Below are 23,823 nucleotides of genomic sequence, written 5' to 3'. Positions count from 1 at the left end.
TGGTGGTGGGTGGGGGTGAGGAGTGTCATTGTGAAACTCGGTCATATAGTATAAAGCAGATGACAAATGTCATTTGAAAGAATAAGTAATTTCTTGTGACAACCAAAGACAGCAAAATTTGATCTTTGGAATCAAAACATCTCTATAGGGCTATTATTTTAGGTGCTGAACCTATTCCTAACCTTAAACTGTGGTTCAATTTACTAGTGCTCTCTTTCCATTCAAGGTGTACTATATGGCATATTTTTAGGTCTTTCAAAAAGAGAACAGAACAATTTGCATTTGATATTAATAACACAGATGAGGTTCATATGTTTATATCCATATTTGAGCAAGGTTCAAAGGTAGATGGGAATGTAAGCTGTAAGGAGGATGCAAAGACATTGAGTGAGTGGGGAAGACAGTGACACAAGGAATATATTTAATATTCACAGTGACAGTGAATATATGCAAAGTTATTTATTTTGGTTTGAAAAGTAGAAAAGGAGATTTTTTTTTAAAAAGAGGAGAGATTGGGAAACGTTGTGTTGGATGGAATCCTACAAAAGGATTTGCAGAAAATATTTACCAGGATGTTGCCTAGACTTGGGGGCCTGAGTTACAAGGAGAGGTTGCATAGAATAGGACTTTATTCCCTGGAATGGAGGAGATTGAGGGGTGACCTGATAGAGGTGTATAAGATCATGAGGGTCATAGACAGGGTGAAAGCACATAGTCTTTTTCCCAGGGAGGGTGTGCTAAAAACAAGAGGGCACAGGTTTAAGATCAGAGGTGAAAGATTTAAAAAGGGCAGCTTCTTCATGCAAAGGGTGGTGTGTAATTGGAATAAGCTGCCAGAAATTGTGGTTGAGGAGGCACATGAGCAACATTTAAAAGACATCTAGATAAGTATATGGATAGGAGAGGTTTAGAGGGCTATGGGCCAAACATGGGCAGATGGGACAAGCTCGCTGGGCAACACAGTCAGCATGGTTCAATGTTGTATGACTCTATGACTAAATGTTCACTGCACTAATTTCTGGGAAAAGTTTACTGTCCTTAGACAAGGTCTATATTCTCTTGATTTTATTGGAATGAGAGTTGATCTATTAACACACAAAATTCTTGACAAGGCAGATGTTGGGAGGATGTTTCCCCTTCCTCAGGAGCCTAGAACTTAGGATCACAGAAAAAGGGGTCAGACTGAGAGGAGAATAAAATCGTAACTCAAAGGGTTATGAATCAATCAAATGATCCATCCTTGAGGGTTAAAGATGCTCAGTCAATGAGTATAATCAAGGAAGAGAATGAAAGATCCTTGCATTACAAAGAAATAAATAAATGCAGGAAAAGACCGAAAACTGATATTGAGTTAGAAGATCAGGCATGATCTTGTTGTGTAGTGGGGTTGGTTGGAAGGGCCTTGTACTGCTTATTTTCCTTCTGTCCTTATATCTGCTCCCACGCACCTAATCATGGCTGGCAACATGCAGAGCAGGCAGACTATGAAGTCAATCAGTGTCTAACAATGATTTGACACTAAGTGCTGTCATTCTTAACTCCACACTCCAGTTGTTTTTCTGTGAATTATACATTTATTTTCCTGACTTTTAGTAGCTTGAACTTGGGAATGATAGACTCAGCTCTTAGTTTTGGACATTTGAACAAGATATTAAACAAAATGAAGGGCTCCCACCAGCATGACTTACAAGTATCACGAATTGCATGCATATTAGTTCACTTCTTCTGGTTGCTATTGCAACTGTGCATGTTTTTGTAGCGTGTTGATATTTAGTGAAAGTTTAAAAAGTCTACAGGATGATCAGGCTGGTGAAACAGTAGTCTCTGTTGATTGAAAAGCTTGTAGATAATGGCTTGTCAGATTTCTTGACTAGGAGAGCGAGAAGAGGGTGTGCAGAGCAGTACAAGCGATGACTAGAAAAGTAGCTAAAAGATGGAGAGAGGGGCTCTCAGCAGGAGCCCATGACCACTGTGGGAATTTAGCAATTCTCTTACCTCAAATTTCGTGATCAGTAATTGGTGAGGTGGCTTGGCTTCACAAAAGAGAGACTAAAATCTGTAAACTGTTGCAACCACAGCTTCTGCCTCAAATCAGGGCAAGGGCAGCATTGCCTGTGACTGTTAAGGAGACTGTTGCTCTTACCTTTCACATTTCTGGCTTCTTTCATGTTCCTGCTCAAGATGTAAGCACCATCTCACAGCCTGAAAACACTGTTGTAAATGGCATGTCACTGAATCTCTCCATATACAGCTGGATAGCTTCCTGCATGTTTCCTGCTAGAAACACACAGGAAGAATAAGTTGCAGGAGTTGCAGGTTACATGGAAAATTAGCTTGCACTTATTGCTGCATGCCACTAACTGCTTTCACATTGACTTAGGTGTATCTCACATAAACTCAGCCATTCTTATGAACTCAAAGGATTTTCACTCCCTCGATAGAGGTTAGTGGACCGTAGGATCTCATCCAGACAATTGTTACAATTCTTGCAGCAGTACTCGGTGTCTTCTATTTTTAACCTGCCATTGAAAGCTCAAGTCTATGTCCTGGAAGGCAAAAGATCCTAACGTGGTTCATGGATCTAGTTTGGGATCCTCACACAGCAGATTTAGAATGTGATCTCTGCCACCACAATACACCTCCTCTAATTAGACAGTGATCTGGTGAGTGGCTGCCAACAGTCATGTAGGATGCTTCATCTTGAGCAATCTGGTCTTTTGAAGGAAAAAACTCTGCCACCTCTGGAGCAGAAGCACAAGGAAGAGGGAGGAGGAGAAGAAGAAGGAGGAACTGGAACAGAACGGAGCACAAAGTGAAGGTACAATGTCGTCAGTCTTTTTCTTCTTGTGCTTTATGTTATGAAATAATTAACGAGCAATGTCAGCAATGAGCAACATCAGACAACAGGAAGGCAATAGGTGGTGCTGCAAGGGTAAGAGCAAGACAGTCGTTATCCTGAGAGGGGAGAGATTTGTCAATGCTCCAGGGTGGAGACCCTACTGGTCTCCTGGGGTGGCACATTAGCAATCCTACTAATCAGTGCCGAACAGCTGTGATACCCTGACAGGCCCTTCAAAGAGGTGTTTCCAGATATCACAGCAGTCTTAGGTTTTACTGCAGCATCCATACCTTTGACAGAGAGCTTGTAAAGTCAATGCTGGGATCCTCCAGATCCTTGACATTGTGCACCTATGTAGTGTGACAGGTGTTTGATTTTAAACACTCATCAATGAGCCTGGCTCATCAAAATACTCTCTTGACTCCTCTGCAGCTGAACTAGTCAGCAAGTGTGCAATCCATCTCTGCTGTCCTTCCTCTTCCCCCACCACACCATAGCACCGACACACCAACGCCCAGTAACTGACCATGTACAGATCCTGCCTCCATATTATCCTTTGGAATATGACACTAACTGGTGGATGTGAGTGTAATATTGAGTTATCGTGTCTCACCAGCTTCACTGTCCTTTCCTTTTCCTCCACTGTTTAGGAAGATACCACTTCTTGTGTATTTGATTAGAAAAATGGACAAGGATTGCCCTGTTGTAGGGAGAATAAGGGGTACCTACCTAGATCTTCTGCAGTTTGTGAGTCAAAGTGAGGGAGAAGTTGAAAAGAAGGAGATTTTAAGTGGAAACTTTCATTATTAACCCCTTCAGCCCACCAGTAGCCATGGATTCAGTGATACTCCTTCCCTCAATGGACCCTTCCCTGGGGTTTAAAACCTGTAGGAGAACTGTTCTTTATTTCCTTCCCCTTGTCTCTTGTTATGTGTCACCTTGTCCTGCTTCCCTTTTGTGTTATCATGGTTAAATAATTGCTGGTGCACGTATACTGTTAGATGTGGATGTGAACCTTAAAACAGTGCTTAATGTATGAGGGCAAAGATATTGGGTTGTGTACTGAGCATTGGTTGGGTAGTTATTGGGGAATGTTGAACTGAACAGCTGATGTGGCTGGTTGTATATTTAATAGGGCATGACAGTTAAGATCTCATTGCAACATCAGAATTTAGGTTGTTAAACCTTTTCCTGTATTGTACTGACATTTTTGAAGCAATAATCCCTGCACTGACCTCCATCCCTTTCCATCACCCCTCGCTGCCCAATTTAACCACTTGTATCAAGTCAAGTGGTTAGCCTGGGTAGCTCGCAGAATCTAATGGGGATCACAAAGTGCAGTCAACCTGAACTGGTTAATTGCAGTACAGCCAACAGACAAACGTTACACTCTCTGATAATTGTAATGATTTTAGCAGCAACCAGCACTATTTGTGCTGTTGAGCAGCTGTGTGACTCATCAGTGTGTTTAGTATTGTGAACATATAGCTCCACTTAAAGCTGGCTTCTACTATTTTAAGCTCTTTGCACTTCTTAAAGCAGAAGTGGATAGTCACTCCTCAGGTGTGGAGATGATTTTGCAGGTGATTGTAAATTGTCTAAAGATTTCACATGGAAGTGAAGGGGATTCACAATTCTTGGACTAAAGACATTGGTGGTTTAGGTGGACTGCAAGGTATTGCACATTATCTCAATAGAACATTGCTTGATAATTTGCTTGGGGAGGGGGGAGTAGGTGGAGTTAACACGTAGCCCCCAGAAACCTGCACCATCTTTCCTCTGCCTCCTGCTTTATAGAAAGTGAGAATGAGATATGGTCACTGCTCTTAATATAAGGAATGTCAATGACCTCCCCAGTGCAATGTCGTCAGAACAATGAGAGACATTGCAAGTATCACCAACTTTTCCTGGCTGACATACAATGCATAAAGATTCATTGCTATTGTTATCTTGATAGTCTCTGATGGTACGGACCTTGTCCTGCTCTGAGGTTGCAGTCGTGGTTCTTTCAGGCAACAGGTTGCAGTGAGGACATCCATATTGAAGAGTAAATGTCTCACATGCTGTTACTCCTTAAGATTCAGACAGGAGAATTGCTCTCTGAGCACACTGGGTGGATATTACCTTCTGCTGAAAGTCTCTCTTTCATCAGCTCACCTTGCTGTATGTGCCCTCTGCTAGTTCTCCCAGACACGTTGTATTCTAGTTACAGTATCTGCTAATGCCTAGCTTCTTGTGAGCACTGGTTTGTGGAGAAATCTTGAAAGCAGTTCAGGATTGGAGAGAGGAATTCTGGAATCTAAAACACAATCTCTAAGTTTAAAAATGACACCAAATTAGGGAGGGGGAAGGAGAAAAGAAAATGTTGAGGAGGACTGCAATGTATTTCCTGCTGCTGAATGTATGTTCGACTCTGTGGGGTTAGCTGGTCTATGTACCTCAGCATGAAATTCTTTCTACTGTGTCCTTGCCCATTCAGTTAGGCTCTCCATGAAGCCTCTGTCTATTCTCCTCACAGCCCACATGATTACCCGTCTTTGTATCATCAGCAATATTTACTATGCTTAATCTTCTCAACTAAATCAGTGCTGATTCCCCAGCACTGATCCCTGCAGCACTCCATTACTTACCACATCCTACCCTGAAAGTGACCTGTTTATTCCACTGCAACCATCTTCTCAGCTTTATGCTAGAGATGGCAAGTCTACGTAAGTGCACACACATCACTTGAAAGGTCTCAACAAATTGATCGAAAAGGTAAGTAAAAGCAAGTGACTTTTTTTTATATTTTACTTTATATTAATAGTTTTAAATTAATTTATTGAACTTGAAGGTGTTTTTAATAGATGTATTTTAAAGTATTTTTTGAAAATTATTTAAATCTTATTGAAATGTTTTTTAAATATCTCTGAATATCAGAACTAAGAACTTAAGTAGGGCATTTATATGCCAATCCATAAGATCATCACTGATCTTCTACCTTGGTGACACTTTCCTGCATTAACCCAAAAGGCCTTGATCTTTCTAGCATCCAAATATCTATTGATCTCGGCCTTACTCGGTAGCTCAACCTCTGCAGCTCTCTTAGGTAGAGAGTACCAAAGATTTACTACACTCTGGATGAAGGAGTTTCTCCTCATCTCAGTCCTGAATGGCTGACATCTTATTTTGATGTTGTGGTTCTTGGTTCTAGACCTAGCCAGGGAAATCATCCTCCCTGCATCTACCCTGTCAAGCCACTTAAGAATTTTGTATGTTTTAATGAGATCATCACTCATTCTTCTAAACTCCAACCTCTCCAGAGTAAAAGCTTAGTCTGCTTCATCTCTCCTCTTAACACATTTTTTTTCGGATGTTAGAAACATCAAGGCATATTGAGGTAATACAGGAATGTGATGCCCAGCAAAAATATATCCTGGTAAGGAGGAAAATTCTTAGGCAGAAATGAACAAACTATGGTTAACCAAGGAGGGTATTAAGCTGAAAGAGAAAATGTATAATGAAGCAAAAGTTAAATGTAGACTGGAAGACCGGGATATATTCAGAATCCAGCAAAGGAGGACAAAGAAAGATAACAAAGAGAGAAAATAAATTATGGGGACAAACTCAGTAAGGACTAAACTTAAATGGAAAAAAAATGCAGAAAGCTACAGCACAAAAGAGATTTGAGGGAGCTGAGGGATCATACATATGAAACACAGAAAGCAAGCACATATGTGGAACAGGTAATAAGGAAGGCTAATAGAATGTTGGTCCTTATTTCAAGAAAATTGGTGTATAAAAGTAGGGAAGTCCAACTGGAACTGTACATGGTGCTAGTGCAACCACATCTAAAATGGTGGGAATAATTTTAGTTTCCCTATTTGACGAGAGGGTTTATTTCATTGGATGCAGTTCAGAGAAAGTTTGCGAGGATGATCCCAGGTATGGAGGGGTATGAGGAAAAGATTGAGCAGATTAGGACTCTACTTATTGCAGCTTAGAAGAAAGAAGGACAATCTTATTTACACATAGAAGATTGGAATCAGAGTGGACCGTGGAGTCACGGAGATAGTAGTCTCTGCAGAAAGCAGAAAGGGGAAGAAAGAGGAAGACGTGACTGGTGGTGGGTCTGGGGTGGAACGTTGAATTTTCTAATTTCAGGTGACCCACACCCCCTGTGTTCCTTTCCCACTCCCATCAGTCCACCCAGGGTTTCTGTCTCACTCTCTGTTCACCTTTTCTATTTCTTCCCCCTTGTTACCAAGACTCTTCACCCTGCCCCATCTGCCCATCATCCATCCCTCATCTGGTTCCACCTATCACTTAATAGCCTCTGGCTCTACCCTCTCCACTCCCTCCTTCACCTGGTTCCACCTGAAAAATGTTGTTTTTTCCTTATCCTTTTCCATCCATCACCTACGAGCCTCTGTCTCCACACTCTCCTCTCCCTTCCCACCCCCCGCAGCTCTCGACCTGATATGTCGACTATCCCTTTTCCTCCACAGATGCTGCTTGACCCACTGAGTTCTTGCAGCAGTTTATTTTTTTGCTCCAGCTTCCAGCATCCGCCATCTCTTGCATCTCCTCAGGTTGGATGTTTGTGATGTGAATTTTCTCCACAGGGGTAAAATGTGCCAAAATGACAGATGATGCAGAACTAACTTTATTTTGGCAAATTACAGATGGCTAGTCGTTAAGTTTGTCTTGTGTTAAACAATTACTCCATAAATGAAAATCAAAACAGATGCAGATGCTGGAAATCTGTTCAGAAAGTTGAAGATCAGAATCAGAATCAGGTTTATTATCACTGACCTATATTTTGTGAAATTTGTTGTTTTGTGGCAGCAGTGCAGTGCAAAGACATAAAATTACTATAAATTACAATATAAATAAAGTGCAAAAATTTATAAATGTTCTGATATTGATGAAAGATAAAAGGTACCAGCACCTTGTCAGCACCTGAAGGATTTATTTTCTATGATGTCATACCATATGGTTAATTCCAGCTTTAAATTCTGATCACTTTAGTTATTGGCATTTGACTTTGCTTGATGTATTTAATCAATGTTTGTTAGCATTGCCATATTGTCTCCATACTTCTGTACCAGTAAGTTATGTTCTGAGATTCCATCTGAAACTTGATCATCTAAACCAAGCCAACACTATAGCCCACTGTTAGAATTAATGGTTTTGAAATTCATGCAGGTTTATGCCCAGAAACACATGTAACATGACCAAAGATCAATTACATTGGTACAAAGATCTCAGATTTTTGTACATAAGTTAGTTAAGTACATAATAGCAATAGGCTAGACAATGGATTGACTAGTACCTGCAAGTAAAAGTGATATAACCTGTGTTAGATTGCACTAGTAATAATTTCCAGGTGAAAGTGCACCACCAGGAAATTTTACTGGGCACTTTCACTTACTATTCATGTTAGCAGCTTTAGAGTTCTTGGCATCAGACATGCACTCAATGCCCTGACATTTGCACAGCTCCAATTTCCACCTTTATCAACATAAATTGGAGTTCAAAAGTTGCGACCTACAACACTTGTTGTACAGTTTCACAAATCAAGGAGCACATCATGCTGAAATCTCCAATGAGATGCAAGTTACAGGGTCTCTATTCTGACATTGATGTATTGATCTTCTTCCTCTGTTTACAGTCTTTTAATTTAATGCACCTCATTGCATCCTGCTGAGATCTCTGTATCACTACAAATGTAGCCCCTCGCTCTTGCTTCTGGCCATTCATCAGGACAGCAGACCATGTGGGGATTGGCCATACAAACTGACAATGACTGTCTATTGACCCCTTCACCCTTCACCTGAGTGCATACAAATGGCCGAGTGCCCATGTCACAGATCATTATGTAGGAGTTCCCTGCAATTGTACTCACTCAGAAACCCAAATGACCAAATTTTGAGGTTCGACAACATTTCTCTGGTATTTGACTGCATTTAATTTGGTCTCTAAAAATGTTATCCTTACTGAGACGTAAGCTTTATTTTCTGTATTCTTAAGTACATTTCTATGCATAAATATAAGTCACAGCTAATATTGATAAGCTTCCTGAATTGCAGGCTCTTAAACACATGAATGAAATGCATCATGATGATTCAATAAGTTGAAGATTTGGCCCTGGTTTTACGGGGTGGGTTGAGTAGGGAAGGGTTGAGGGAAAGAGTTATTGTCTGGCTTTTCTTGCAGGCTAAGGATGGGTCCATTAAACAGGGTGCTTACCCAGAAGTCAGCCTAACTGACAGCCACATGGAGATAATTTGGAAGAAACCACATTTGCATGAACAGGTAAGGAACTTGCAAATACGTTAATGGAGAAAAGGCTTGAGAGCACTAGGGTAATGGAAGGGTGAAGAAAAGTAGTGGTAAAATGGAAATGGGTAAGTTGCTGAGACAAGCATGAGGGAGAGAAATAGAGATGTAGTTAATATTTGTCATTGTGGAGCTGGTTAGTTGTGTTTTGATTTGAATTATGAACACCCCAAGAGATATTTTTAGAACAGGGTCTATAAAAATACAATAAACTATTTCTGCCTCTTCACTCTGTTCAAAATATTCTTAGCATGAACAATTATACTTGTATTAATTTGGCATGTTACCATATGGAAATATCTCAAAATGTTTTATGCAATGAATTATTTTTTGGAGTGTCTTAATTATCTTGTCACCAAAAGGCATCAAGAGATCCTCTCCCTCCATCTGAACTCAACAGAACCAGGTAGATTGTGCCTTGCTTCACATCATATTTTGGAACAAAAGACTCTGTATCAGTTAGGGGCTTTCTCAGGACTACAGTGAATGACAGCTAGGCTTGGAACTCTTAGTTAATGTGGGATCAAAACAGTATCAAGAACTTACTGAACATTGTTAAGATGTGCTAATCAAACTTACAGGCCATCACTGGATCTGTCTTCCCACTATAGTCAGGTAAAAGTAATATCTTTGTGTTCCTGGATCAATCTTTCAGGAGGTGGGTAAAATTCAATACATTGCAATTTTTGAATGGTGGCAACAGCTCACGAAGGCTGTGAGCCTTTTGGATCAAAATTGGATCCAGAATCCAATTCCTACAATAATTGCTTTTGATAGAACTAACAAAACTAAAATGGTTCAGAAATGGTGTAATTATTCCTGTAGTAGTCTCCGGTGTCTCCAGAGATTGACTTTCATTCAAAATAACACTTGTAAAGGTAAGGAAAAAGATTTGCACTTCATCTCGCCTTTCAAAATATCTCCAAACATTTAAAATGCAAAGGCAGATTTTCCTGTTTTATACTTGAAAGTTAAATGATCCTCTGGGTGAGACACAAAGATGAACATCATGTCAGGAGGATTACACTTACATAATGAAATTTAGCAGATTTTTCCTAGACTGTAATGATTTGTGTAGGCAAATGCAATGAAACTTCATGAACATAATTCTAAAGTGAATTGATCATTAATATGCTCTTGGCTGAGAGAGTAATTTTAGCCAGTGCACCAAAGCTCCCTGCTCTTCTTTACATTTTGCCTTGGGACTGTTAATGTCAAGCTGAAGCTACAAATTAGTGCAGTATTGAGGGAATGTTGCATTGTTGCATCCACTTTTTCAGACTGGTGAAGTCTCATCTTAATAACTTGGTTGAAGATAGTACCTGAGGCATTGCTACATTTCTTGAGTAATGCATCGGTCTGTCAGTTAGAATGAATATATAGTCATTCTTCAAGAATGGGCTTAACTCACAATCTTCTAGCTTCAGAAGCAAAAGCATTGCTACAGGATCAAATCTGGCAATAATGTTTTAGGTGGAAATGTGTCTTTCTGAGCTGTCCTAAATAATGGTCCACAACAGAGATGGGAGTTTAGTAGAACCTTTGGTAAATTGTGTTTCAGGATCACTCCTTTTGTAATCTTAATTTTTACTGTTTGTGTAAAGCTGAAACTATTGGATTATCTGTACATAACACACCTCTCTTGGATTTCTTTTCCACAATGAAATAAGGTACCAGCTTAGATATGTTAAATAGTGGTTACCAGAGTCAGTTTTTTCTCCTTGCTCTCTGCCACTGGAATGGATGCTGCTGCCCTGACATTCAGCCAAGGCTTTAGGCTAAGCTTATACTGATGCATAAAAAATCTTCCATTCGTGGGATCTGGGAGAGTGGAGGGTCCTCTGCCTATGGAACAGACATTCTTATATTTCCAGATTATCATGTCCCACAAGCAACCATGTTGGGGCTGCTCCTTTTTAAAAATTATTTATTTAAGTAATGATAACTTAGGAAGTGAAGGCACATAAAGGGAAAGAGAAGAGGAACTATAGAAAAAATTGAGTTTGTCACAAAAATACCCATCAAAGACAGCTTTGTTTCCTGCTTTTAGTTACTTTCAAAATGAGTGTCAAATTGTCACCTTAACAATGCTGAGGCCGGATTAGCAAATAATTGAAAGTAATGACTTGGTCTACCAGGTATGGGCAGAGTAATTCCCTTCCAGCACTTCCAATTCAGAGTTCGCAGTTTGAAATCAATAATACTACACATCAAACAGGTGGCCAAAGATTTTAATAATTCATTTGATAGAACACAATACCTAAGGATGAATCATACCCCTACTGGGATCGGAGCTTGTAACCATGGAAATGATATACAAGGTTGTTACCATGACTGCAATTGTGTGCTTTGTGATCTGATTTTTGCATGTCAGCAAGGATAGAAATTCAGTACAATAATGGACAACATGCAACTGCACCATATATTAGAGACTTCCTATGCATTGGATACAGTAGGATGATGAATATATTACTATACTAGTAAACCAGTCAGTTGAACTAATGATCCAGAAATATGGATTCAGATCTCACTGAGGCAGCTGGGAAGATTAAATTTAGTTAATTAAGTAAATCTGCAATAAGACGTGTGTATCCTCGTGTCAGTGATGTGAATATGAAACATCTGAATTCTGAAAAAATGATTTGGTTCAGCAATAACCTACAAGGAAGGAAATCTGATGTCATTACCTACTGTGGCTTATAAGTGACCGAAGATCCAGTAACATTGTTGACTCCTAACTGTCTTCTGAAATGGCCCAACAAGCTACGTGGTTCAGGGGAAAATTAGAGTTGTCCAATCAATGTCAGCTTTGTTAGTTATATCTTCATCCTGTGAATGAATTAATGAAAGATTGATTAAAGCACAACAGTACACAGAGGGAAGGAGTTGGTACTAAGTTTCCTCAACATTGACCTGGAAACCATGAAATCTCATGGAATCATTGACCTGAAAAACATTAGGATAGATAAATCCCCGGGGGCCAGTCTGGATATAGCTCAGGTTACCACAAGAAGTGAGGAAAGATATTGCTGTGGCGTTGATGATGATCTTTGCGTCCTCCCTGGCCACAGGAGTGGTGCCAGAGGATTGGAGGATGGCAAATCTTGTTCCATTGTTCAAGAAAGGTAGTGGGAATAATCCTGGGAATTATAGACCAGTGAGTCTTATGTCAGTGGTGGGCAAACTATTGGAGAGAATTTTTAGGGACAGGATTTATGAGCATTTGGAGAAGCATGGTCTTATGAGTTCAAGAGCTGCGAGGTAACGTTACAGCTTTATAAAACTCCGGTTAGGCCACACTTAGAGTACTGTGTTCAGTTCTGGTCACGTCATTATAGGAAAGATGTGGAAGCTTTAGAGAGGGTGCAGAGGAGATTTACCAGGAAGCTACCTGGATTAGAGAACCTGTCTTATGAGGAAAGGTTGAGCAAGCTAAGGCTTTTCTCTCTGGAGAATAGGAGGATAAGAGGCAACTTGATAGAGGTGTATAAGATTATGAGAGGCATAGACAGAGTGGACAGCCAGTACCTTTTTCCCAGGATGGCAATGGCCAGTACCAGAGGACATCTGTTTAAGGTGAGTGGAGGAAAGTTTAGGGGAGATATCAGAAGTAGGTAGTTTTTTTACACAGAGAGTGGTGGGTGCCTGGAGGGTACTGCCAGGGGTGGTGGTAGAGGCTGATACAATAGGGACATTTAAGAGACTCTTAGATAGGCACGTGGATGTAAGAAAAAATGGAGGGTTATGGGTTGCGTAGGAGGGAAGGGTTAGGTAGATTGTGGAGTAAGTTTATATAGGTCAGCACAGCATCGTGAACTGAAGGGCCTGTACTGTGCTGTAACGTTCTATGTAAATTGATGTAAATCAGTTCAAACATGGGCAAAGACACCAGCTGATGATTTTTATCCACCACTTCCAGCTGATGAATCTGTATGCCTCCATGTTGAATATCACTTGGAAGAAGCACTGTGGCACAGAATGTACTCTGGGTGAGTTTATTTGATTTGGATCACCAAGACTGCTTCAATAGTTCCATAGGTCCTGGTAACTACCAGAATGGACCTCTGGCAAGTGGCAAGAGTAACAGCAGAAGGAATTAACTAATTATCCTTGTCCTCCCCATCCACTTGAAACATATACATCTGTCCATAATACTGGTGGCTGGAGGGACAGCATACAGTCTTTGGGGAAACACATTGTCTTCACATCGAGAACACACTTTGTCACATTGTGTGGCACATAAGCTTACTGAACAAAATTAGAACACAGGGATTGGGGATGATATATTGACATGGGGGTGAGGTTTGATTGGAATAATGGAACAAACAATGGAATAAATACATCAGTTTTAGGATAGGAGGCTGTGACCAGTGGGGTGCTATAGAGATTTATATCAGTGTTTAGAATGAGGGGACCAAGTGTAATATATCCAAGCTTGCTATTGATACAAAGCTGGATGGCAGTATGAATTGTGAAAGGGTTTTCCATCATCTGCAAGGCAGAGTCAGAGTGTGATAGAACACAGTTTACTCGCCTGGACAAACACAATTCCAACAATTCTCAAGAATCTTGACATAATTTAAAACAAAGCAGCTGCTTGATTGGCACAAAATATACCATCTTAAACATTCACCCCCTCTAGCACTATTGCAGCATGACTGCAACATGTACCAGTCACAATATACGTTGCAGCAACTTGCCATGGTTTTTCTGACAGCATCTCCCAAAGCAGCTAATTCATCTAGCTAAAAGAAGACCACTAGGAGATGCATGGGAATACCAACCCCAAGGCACACAGCATCCTAACTTGGTAATATATTGTCAAACCTTCATTGTTGCTGGGTCAAAACTGTGGAACTCCCTCCTAACCACACCGTGGGAGGAACTTCACCCTGTGCAGTATTTCAAGAAGGCAGCTCACCACTACCAGTCGTTGGACTTTTTCTACCACTCCCTCTCAATCATTCCTACCAGAATTGTTGGGGAGTGGGATCGGAACTGGAGAGACTGGGGAAGAGGTGTTTGGCTCTCAAATGGAGAAAGCTAGTAGTAGGTACGAGGGGGGGATAGGCAGGTGACAGAGAAGGGACGTGCTCAGACCAGTTTGAGATGTGTCTATTTTAATGCAAGGAGTATTGTGAACAAGGTGGATGAGCTTGGTTAAATACTTGGAGATACGATGTGGTGGCCATTACAGAGACTTGGATGGCTCAGGGACTGGAATGGTTACTTCAAGTGCCAGGTTTTAGATGTTTCAGGAAGGACAGGGAGGGAGGCAAAAGAGGTAGGGGAGTGGCACTGTTGATCAGAGGTAATGTCACGGCTGAAGAAAGGGTAGACGTCATGGAGGAACTGTCTACGGAGTCTCTGTGGGTGGAGATTAGGAACAGGAAGGGGTCAATAACTTTACTGGGTGTTTATTATAGGCCGCCCAATAGTAACAGGGATATTGAGGAGCAGATAGGGAAGCAGATCCTAGAAACTTGTGATAATAACAGAGTTGTCGTGATGGGAGATTTTAATTTCCCAAATATCAATTGGCATCTCTATATAATGAGGGGTGTAGATGGGGTGGAATTTGTAAAATGTGTTCAGGAAGGATTCTTGATACAATATGTAGATAAGCCTACAAGAGGAAAGGCTGTGCTTGATTTGGTTTTGGGAAATGAACCTGGTCAGGTGTCAGATCTCTCAGTGGAAGAGCATTTTGGAGATAGTTATCATAATTCTATCTCCTTTACAGTAGTATTGGAGAGAGATAGGAACAGATTGACTAGAAAGGTGTTTACTTGGAGTAAAGGGAATTATGAGGCTCTCAGGCAGGAAATTGGAAGCTTAAATTGGAAACAGATGTTCTCAGGGAAAAGTATGGAAGAAATGTGGCAAATATTCAGGGGATATTTGTGTGGAGTTCTGCATAGGCATGTTCCAATGAGACAGGGGAGTCACGAGGGGATACAGGAACCATGGTGTACAAAGGCTATAATAAATCTAGTCAAAAGGAAATGAAAAGCTTAGAAAAGGTACAGAGAACTAGGTAATGTCAGAGATCTGGAAGAGTATAAGGATAACAGGAAAGAGCTTAAGAAGGAAACTAGGAGAGCCAGAAGGGGACATGAGAAGGCCTTGGCGGGCAGGATTAAGGAAAACCCCAAGGCATTCTACAAGTTTGTGAAGAGCAGGAGGATAAGATGCGAAAGAATAGGGCCTGTCAAGTGCAGCAGTGGGGAAGTGTGTATGGATCAGGAAGAAATAGCAGACGTACTTAATGAATACTTTACATCAGTACTCACTATGGAAAAAGATCTTGGTGATTGTAGTGAGGTCTTGCAGCAGGCTGAAAATCTTGAACATGTAGATATTAGGAAAGGGGAGATGCTAGAATTTTTGGAAAGCATCAAGTTGGATAAGTGGCCAGGACCGGATGAGATGTACCTCAAGCTGCTGTGGGAGGCGAGGGAGGAGATTGCGGAGCCTCTGGCGATGATCTTTGCATCATCAATGGAGATGGGAGAGGTCCCAGAATATTGGAGGGTTGCAGATGTTGTTCCCTTATTCAAGAAAGGGAGTAGAGATAGCCCAGGGAATTATAGACCAGTGAGTCTTACCTCAGTGGTTGGTAAGCTGATGGAGAAGATCCTGAGAGGCAGGATTTATGAACATTTGGAGAGGTATAATATGATTAGGAATAGTCAGCATGGTTTTGTCAAGGGCAGGTCCTGCCTTAGTAGCCTGATTGAATTTTTTGAGGATGTGACTAAACACATCGATGAAGGGAGAGCAGCAGATGTAGTGTATATGGATTTCAGCAAGGCATTTGATAAGGTACCCCACGCAAGGCTTATTGAGAACGTAAGGAGACATGGGATCCAAGGGGACATTACAATGTGGATCCAGAACTGGCTGGCCCACAGAAGGCAAAGAGTGGTTGTTGAAGGGTCGTATTCTGCATGGAGGTCGGTGACCAGTGGTGTACCTCAGGGATCTGTTCTGAGACTCTTACTCTTTGTGATTTTTATAAACGACCTGGATGAGGAAGTGGAGGGATGGGTTAGTAAGTTTGCTGATGACACAAAGGTTGGAGGTGTTGTGGGTAGTGTGGAGGGCTGTCAGAGGTTACAGCGGAACATAGATAGGATGCAAAGTTGGGCTGGGAAGTGGCAGGTGCCGTTCAACCCAGATAAGTGTGAAGTGGTTCATTTTGGTAGGTCAAATATGATGGCAGAATATAGCGTTAATGGTAGGACTCTTGGCAGTGTGGAGGATCAGAGGGATCTTGGGGTCCGAGTCCATAGGATGCTCAAAGCAGCTGCACAGGTTGACTCTGTGGTTAAGAAGGCATATGGTGTATTGTCCTTCATCAATTGGGGAATTGAATTTAGGAGCCGAGAGGTAATGTTGCAGCTGTATAGGACCCTGGTCTCACCCCACTTGGAGTACTGTGCTCAGTTCTGGTCGCCTCACTACAGGAAGGATGTGGAAGCCATAGAAAGGGTGCAGAGGAGATTTACAAGGATGTTGCCTGGATTGCAGAGCATGCCATATGAAAGCAGGCTGAGGGAACTCGGCCTTTTCTCCTTGGAGCGACGGAGGATGAGGGGTGACCTGATAGAGGTATATAAGATGATGAGATGCATTGATTGGGAAGATAGTCAGAGGCTTTTCCCCAGGGCTGAAATGGTTGCCACAAGAGAACACAGGTTTAAGGTGCTGGGGAGTAGGTATAGAGGAGATGTCAGGGGTAAGTTTTTTACTCAGAGAGTGGTGAGTGGGTGGAATGGGCTGCCGGCAATGGTGGTGGAGGTGGAAATGATAGGGTCCTTTAAGAAACTTTTGGATAGGTACATGGAGCTGAAAAGAATAGAGGGCTATAGGTAAGCCTGGTAATTTCTAAGGTAGGGACATGTTTGGCACAGCTTTGTGGGCTGAAGGTTTTCTATGTTTTCTATGTTTTCTATGTTTTCTATTCCGATACCTGCCACAGAACAACCTTCTGCATCAACGGTTAAATAACACACAAGTTTTAATTTTAGTTTTCCTCATTCATTTGATCTGTTCACTAATGAGTTTCAAATTATTTTGACAACATTTACATAAATATTCTTATAGAACATTCCCATCCCTTTATACACTCACTTCAGCATGGTTTGTATTTTAACTTTGATTGATGAGACATAAAATGTTTGAGGTTTGCCTGAGGCATGAAGGAAAGCAGTAGCTTTGAGCATGGCTCTATTTGCATTATTTTCTTCTCCTTGTATATAAAAAAACTTTTGTACATAGGGAGAAGAAAGTAATGCAAATAGTTTTATTGTTCACACAATGAAAAATGGGAAGTAAATTACTCACCTTGTTACTGAGTCTATGCTGTGGGACTACGTATTTACAGATGGTTGAATGATTGATAACAGTCCAAGAGATACTACACCCAACACAATCATTAGCTCATACTGTACTCAACCAGTGCAAGATGTAATTATTCATTTATTGGCAAAAGTTTGATATATTTATTCTTCTTGTGTTGCTCTGATTCATTTATCCTGACTTCCTAGTTTTGCTAAATAGATCCACCCTTGTACATAACTTTGTCTGTGATATTATTTCAAGACAACTTTGCTTTGTGCAGCCTTATGGTTAGGAGCATTATGTTAGGTAACAATATTATTTTGCTAAAGATAAGATTTTAGTTTGGGGCTGTAGGGAAAGTCAGCATGTTTTTTATCAAATAGAACTCCACAAACAATATTTTACTGAGCTCATGCAAAGTGGTGCCTTCGTTTGCAGATGGAAATATGGTGATCGGTATCATCTGTTGTGTCGGTGTCTACATGCAGGGACCAGTGATGTTGCCTGTGCCTGTGCATACTACCTGTCTGCAATTGGGAATATTTACCACTTTTTAGTAGATCATCCAACCTATTCTTTAATGACCAGCAAATTTACTTTAAAGATTCTGCATCCTCTGCATTTGAAAAAAATGACGACTTTTTCATTTGAACAAAGAAGATCTGAAAGATTCAGACCTCTCCACCACCCTGAACCCACCAAGTCATAGAGCATGGAAGCATGCCCTTCAACCCAAAGAGTCCATGCTTATCATCAAGCATCCATTTATACTAATCCCACTCATTGTCGCCACATTCCCATCAGCTCCCCCCAGATTCTACCACACACCTATACGCACTTGGGTAATTTACAGTGGCCAATTAACCTATCAAGTCACACAGCCTTGAGATGTGGGTAGAAACTGGAGCACATGGAGGAAACCCATGCAGTCACAGAGAGAACTGCAAACTTCACACAGGCAGCGTGAGAAGTCAGGACAGGACCCAGGTCACTGGTGCTTTGAGGCAGCCCCTCTACCAGCTGTGCCATTGTGCTGCAGCTTGGATCCCCACCTGTGTTCAGTCCTGGGTAGTGCATCATCCTTTATATGCACCAAAAGAAAAATGTAGTAAAGGATGTGGATATTAGAAGAAAAAATGTAACTTTCATAACAAATATAACTGTAGACAAGCTGAATAAATGGACAAGAATGTGGCAGGTGCAATATAATGTGGAAAATGTGGAATTATCCAGTTTGGTGCATAAAACAAGTGGAAGATCAATGCAAGGCAGAGTAGGCTCAGAGCCCAAATGGCCAACTCCTGCTCCTCCTTCTCATGTTCTTAAAAATCTGACAGTGGATTTCATTTCCTCCACTGTTACTTCTTGGATATTTTGATCGATCTCAAAGAACACGGAACATAGAACGGTACAGCTGTGGACAGGCTATCTGACCCATGATGTTGTGCCGATTTATACTAAATGTCAGCCTCTTGTTTATCGTCCACATCCCTCCATTCTTTGCATATTCATGTGTCTATCTTAAAAGCCTCTTAAACTCCACCAAACTGCCTGCTTCCACTACTACCCCTGGTAACCCATTCCAGACACCTACCACTATCTGCATAAAAATCTTGCCCCTCACATTTACCTTTAAACTTCCCCCCTCTAACCTTAAAATCATGTCCTCTGGTGTTTGACATTTCTACCTTGGGGAACAGATTCTGACTGTCTACCCTAACTATGCCTCTCATAATTTTAAAAAACCTCCATCAGGTCTCCCCTCAGCCTCCAATGCTCTAGGGGGAACAACTCAAGTTTGTCCAACGTTTCCTTATAGGTCATACTCTCTAATTCAGGCAGGATCCTGATGAACCTCTTCTGTACCTACTCCACAGTCTCCACATCCTCCCTATAATGGGCAGCAGAAACTGCACACAATACTCCATGTGTGGTCTGATTACAGTTGTATATAGTTGCAGCACGGCTTCCTTACTCTTGTACTCAACACCCCTACTAACGAAGATGAGCATGCCATGCACCTTCTTTACCAACTTATCCACTTGCATAGCCACTTTCAGTGAACTATGGACCTGGACCCCAAGATCCCTTTGTACCTCGATGCTATTAAGGGGCCACCATTAACTGTATACTTTCTACTTTTATTTGACCTCTCAAAGTGCAGCACCTCACACTTGCCCAGATTAAACTCCATCTGCCACCTCTCTGCCCGTATCTGTAACTGATCTATATCCTGCTGTATTCTTTGGTAGTCCTTTACACTGTCCACAACCCCACAAATCTTGGTGTCATCTGAAAACTTGCTAATCCACCCATCTACATTTTCATTCAAATCATTGATTTACTGTATATCACAAACAACTGAGGTCCCAGCACCGACCCTTGCGGGACATCACTGGTCACGCACCTCCAGCCAGAACAGCCTTCCACTCCTGTTCAGAATCCAAGCTTGCAATTTACCCTGGAACCCATGCATGTTTATCTTCTGAATCAACCTACCATGAGGGACCTTGTCAAATGCCTTACTAAAGTCCATGTAAATAACATCCATTGCCTTACCCTCATCAGGCTCCTTTGTCATCTCCTCAAAAAACTCAATCAAGTTTTTAAGACATGATCTGCCCCGCCTAAAACCATGCTGACTGCCCCTAAGCAGGTCAAGCCTTTCCAAATGTGCATAAATCCTGTACCTCAGTACCCTCTCCAATGGCTTCCCTATGTGAGGGTTGCTGACCTCTAATTACCTGGATTATCCCTCTTTCCTTTCTTGAACAAAGGCACAACATTTGTGACTCTCCAGTCCTCTGGAACCTGGCCTGTTGCTAGTGAGGACACAAAGATCCTTGTCAAAGCCCCAGCAATCTCCTCATTTGTTTCTTTCAATATTCTGGGATATATGCCGGCAAGCCCTGGGGTCATCCACCTTAATGCTTTTCAGAAGACCCAACACTACCTCCTCCTTAATCTCAAAATGTCCCAGCACATTAGCATGTCCCACTCTGTTTTCACTGTCCTCCAATTTCTTCTCCTCTAAATACCAACACAAAGCACTCATTTCGTTTTCAGCCACTTGCTTTGAATCCAAACACAAATTTCCTCCTTTATCCTTGAGTGGACCTACCCTCTTCTTAGTTATCCTTATATTAAGAAAAAAAGTATAAAATACCTTGGGATTCTCCTTGATCCTGCTCACCAAGGACATTTCATGGCCTCTTTTGGCCTTCCTAATTGCTGCTTGAGCACTTTCCTGCTGTCTTTATATTCCACAAGGGCTCAGTCTGATTTTTGCTTCCTAAACCTTGCGTACGCTTCCTCTTTCTTCTTGACTAAGTTTAGGACCTCTTGGGTCATCCAAGGTTCCCTTACCTTACCATCCTTGTCCTTACTCCTTACCAGAACATGCCGATCCTGAACTCTGATCAGTTGGTCTTTAAATAACTCGCACATGTCAGACATGGACTTGTCTGACAGCAGTTGCTCCCAGTCAATGCCCCTTAGCTCCTGTCTTATCCTGTCATAATTTGCCCTCCCCCAATTTAGTACCTTCCCACAAGATCCAATTTTATCCTTGCTCACAACTGTGTAACTCTTAAAGCATAATGAGTTGTGGTCACTTTTCCCAAAATGTTCACCCACCATCAGGTCAGTCACCTGGCAAATCTCCTTTCATCTTTTCCTTCATCTCCCTTAAATCTTATGTGATTAATGCTTTTTACTTTTACTTTTACTTTTACTTATAGTTGGCTTGTAGATTCGTACAGCAGATGAAATAATGCAATGGTGAGAGTTTACGCATTCTCAAGATCCTTTGTCCAATTGTTTCAATTTACTCTCCTTTATTATCTTCTAAATTTCCTCTGAATACCTTGCAACCAGAAGTTCCTGTCCACTATGTGTTTGAGCTAAGACTGTTGTTTTACCCACTGCATCACAGTCTCAAGTGGTGAAGTTGTACTTGCCCTTCACTGATTCTATTTAACCTAAGTTAATTTACACATAAATGCCTGCAAGTTGGCTTTCACCCCTTTTTGATGTGCCAAGCTTGGGTCCACCTCCAAAAATTGCAAAATTGAGCCAAAAGACATCTGAAACATTATTATTAGGGTGGCCAGCACCCAGAACGAAGAACTAAAAAGGGACCTGCATTGTTCCTGGCAGGACCAGGATTAGTTGAATGCAGCATCCAAGCATAATCACAAAAGGACATTGGATCTCAATGGCACACTTACCGTGAGAGCCAGGCACTGGCAATGCATAGAATGGCTGTCGCAGAGGAGAGGGAGAATGAATTAGATGCATGGACATGGAAACACTGGTTAAAGAGGTACTCGCCAGGAGAGAGGACCTGAGGACTGGGGGGGGAGGGGGGTGGGAGGAGCCTGCCAGGCCACCATAAAACCTGGTGGAAGATTCCCTTTCTGAGGAAAACAATAAAAAGGAGCAGTGCAAAAATAAATTTCATGATTTCACAAGGCATGTCAAGGTGAGCTGCTGACCTCTAAAAAAACAGCTTTTTCACATCCACAAACAGAGCCACACACACACAACAGCACAGTAACACAGCTAATAAAGCTGTTACTTCAAAGCTTGAGCAACAGTTGGTGCTGTCTGTGCAGAGTTGGTGTCCTGTGTCGCGTGGCCATGTGGGTTTCCCCTGATGCTCTGGTTTCCTCCCACATCTCAATGATGTGCTGGCTGGTAGGTTAATTGGCAACTATAAATTGCCCCAGTGTGTATGTGAGTGGTAGAATATGGGCGGAGATAGGATTATATATGTAAATAGGATTAATGAAATGGGATTAGGGCCGTAGTATTGTAACTGGTGCATGATGGCAGCATGGACACTGGGCTGAAGATCCTGTTTCCATGCTGTATGACACTATGATTCTCTCTCTCTCTCACACACACACAAACACACACACACACACACACACACACACACACACACACACACACACACACTCACACATTCACACACACACATGTGCTCACCACACACGTTCACACACACACGCACACATGCGCTCACACACACACACACATGCACACACATACACTCTCACGCACACACTCACACACACATGTTCTCACACTCTCTCTCTCTCACACACACACACACACACACACACACACACACACACACACACACACACACACACACAGAGCTCAAACCCTAATAACATGCCCTCGCCACAGCCCCATACCAAGGTCAAGCATCCAAATGTTGGAAAATGACATCTTTCAGTGGTGTGGCAGATGCGGCATTGCTGTGTGCCCTGCAATGTCTCACTTCATAAGGTTGCTAATGCAATGTATGTCTGGTCACAAGGCTCAGGTCAACAGTGATTGCCACAAGCCAGTGAGGGAAGTTTCTCAATTGAAAAGGACAGCCTTATTGGAATGAAGGATGATACCTATCTTGGGAATCTTCTCCCCTGCTTTGTCTACTTCCACACTGATGATTAAGGTAATCTCTGAGAAAAGGATTTGTGTACTGGAGGGAGTCACTTAGTTTATCTCAGGGACTATGATCTTGGAGAGTCTCTATGAAAAGTATCTCTGTGTTAGGGTACCCCTTATATCCTCTGACAGCGAGACCTCCCTCCTGGGAGATGAGGCTGCAGATGCAGAGCTGGCACACCCGAGTAACCTTTCTCTCCCTCCTCTTGCTCCGGCTGTTGTCAAAGTGCTTCCTCATGGCCTCAAGCTCCAGGACTCTTTGCTCCTCTTGCCCTGATACTAATTAGTGTCTTCAGTGGCCAAGCCGTGTGGCATGGAGCAGATAATGATGAAGTCACCACATCTGCCTTGTGTGTACTGTAAGGAACGTGGAGACAGAAGCAGGCAACAACATTTACTTGTGTCAACTTGCTTGTTATTTTCACTTTGACCCTTTCACTTTGAAGGCTCTTATAGTATCTCTGCTAAGCTGCAGTGGATGGAGAGTGCATTGGTGTGAGGAGTCAGGGAAGCAAAGAGCAGCCTTGTCCCCATGCTCTATTCCTCTGAAACTGGAGGAAACCCATGCAGTCACAGGGAGAACTGAAATCTTCACACAGACAGCATCAGAGCTCAGGATTGAACCCAGGTCACCGGTGCTGTGAGGAAGCACCTCTACTAGCTGGGCCACTGTGCTGCCCCTTGGACTCTGACTTGCATCCACTCCTGGCCATAAGGTTAACTAGGCACCATCACTGTTGGACACCAAGCTGTCAAGCACTATTCACACCAGCAGGCCAGGGACTCCCCAAGCAACGTGCATTTTTGAGAAGGTTTGGGGAGTTCCTGGCCAGGAATTCCCCAAATCTCCTCGTGTT

This window comes from Pristis pectinata, chromosome 11 (genome assembly GCF_009764475.1).
Source record: "Pristis pectinata isolate sPriPec2 chromosome 11, sPriPec2.1.pri, whole genome shotgun sequence".
Taxonomy (NCBI): Eukaryota; Metazoa; Chordata; class Chondrichthyes; order Rhinopristiformes; family Pristidae; genus Pristis; species Pristis pectinata.
The sequence above is the reverse complement of the archived record's forward strand: the minus strand, read 5'-3'. Positions refer to the sequence as shown.